The sequence below is a fragment of the Crocodylus porosus genome, unplaced genomic scaffold, assembly GCF_001723895.1.
Source record: "Crocodylus porosus isolate Cpor-Errol unplaced genomic scaffold, CroPor_comp1, whole genome shotgun sequence".
Lineage (NCBI taxonomy): Eukaryota > Metazoa > Chordata > Crocodylia > Crocodylidae > Crocodylus > Crocodylus porosus.
Window position 1 is genome coordinate 37,053 of NW_017728889.1, and position 1,366 is coordinate 38,418.

Below are 1,366 nucleotides of genomic sequence, written 5' to 3' on the forward strand. Positions count from 1 at the left end.
AGTCTCCCTCAGTTGCACGCGATGGATTGCACCTCTATTAGGCTTTACGTAAATCTTTAACTTTTTAACATGGAAGCCCTCTTTCTCTCGTAGCCACGGCATAAAATCAAGCAGCGGAATCGGATTCAAAATAAATGTAAAAAAAATAATAGAAAGCTTCTTACGGGATTTTTTGTTCAGGATAGGGCCAAGTAAGGGGAAAAAATAGATGCCTAAGTCTGCCTCGTATATGCAGCCCACTAGCTACCCGGGGCATTACTAAGGCAGGGTGTCTCCTGGCGATTTCTGCCTGAAATGAAGTCAGTCAAGTGGCTAGCCCAAAGGAAATCCTCTCTCTGTGTTAAATCTTTCATTTGTTTTAATCACCGGTAGATTTTCCTTGCGGGTAAGGTGTTGCATGGTCCGATCTCCTGCCTGGAGAGTCCAAGCATCCTTGGCGGGGGCGAGGAGCTCGGCACGTCCCTGAGCCGCTATCTGTGAAGTTCATTCTCGTCTGTCTAGACATTCACCGGGAACCGGTTTGTCTATTTTGCCTTGAACTTGGACTTCGACTCTCTCTCTCTCTTCTTTTTCACTTTAGGGACGGATTTCTGGGAATTAATGCCCCTTATCCACCGCGAAGCGTTCCCAGTAGAAAACACCATGTTGAATAAAGCGCCAGCTCCACATATGCCCCTTGTAATGCTACTTTCCGGATTTGGTTTGCTGCATTTCCAGTATTTTTCTTCCTTTTGATGGAGAGGGGGATAGGGATTAATACACTATTAAAAAAATCCCCCTGGAAGGTTGAGAAGGTTCCTTAGCAAAATGGCTATTTTTAAAAATACAGGTATCTATTTAAAAAAAATAAAATGCAGCCTGCAGCTCTTTGAGCATCTACGGCGAATACATCTGATTGAGTTCGTCCCAGTGCTGGGTGTGTGCTAACTGGTACTTCCAACTGGGGCATTTTGGGTCTCTCCGGGACGGTTTCATGCGGGAATATGCATCGGGACCGAACTGATCCGGGCCAGGACGCCACCGTCCCGCGGCAGGACACGGGCAGTCCGGGAAACCTTGGGTAGCTGTTCCAGTTTGGGCTCACCCAAACCCAGCGGAGTTGGGAGACTGAGCAGCCCAGATGATTGCAGATGGAAATAAATTCCTCTTGCAACTTTGTCCGGGAGATTTCTTATGCCGGGGACACTGAAAGACTTTGCCTTGAGAGTTGCCCTCTCCCTTTTTTTGGCCCGGGAAGGGATCCGTGGGATCCCTTGTTGTACCTCCCCAGGATTATAAAAAAAGAAAAAGAAAAAGTCATAAAATCAAAGGCTGAAATCGCTCATTTGCCAGAATTTAAAGCAGGGAACTTTGTTCTCTAAAAGGA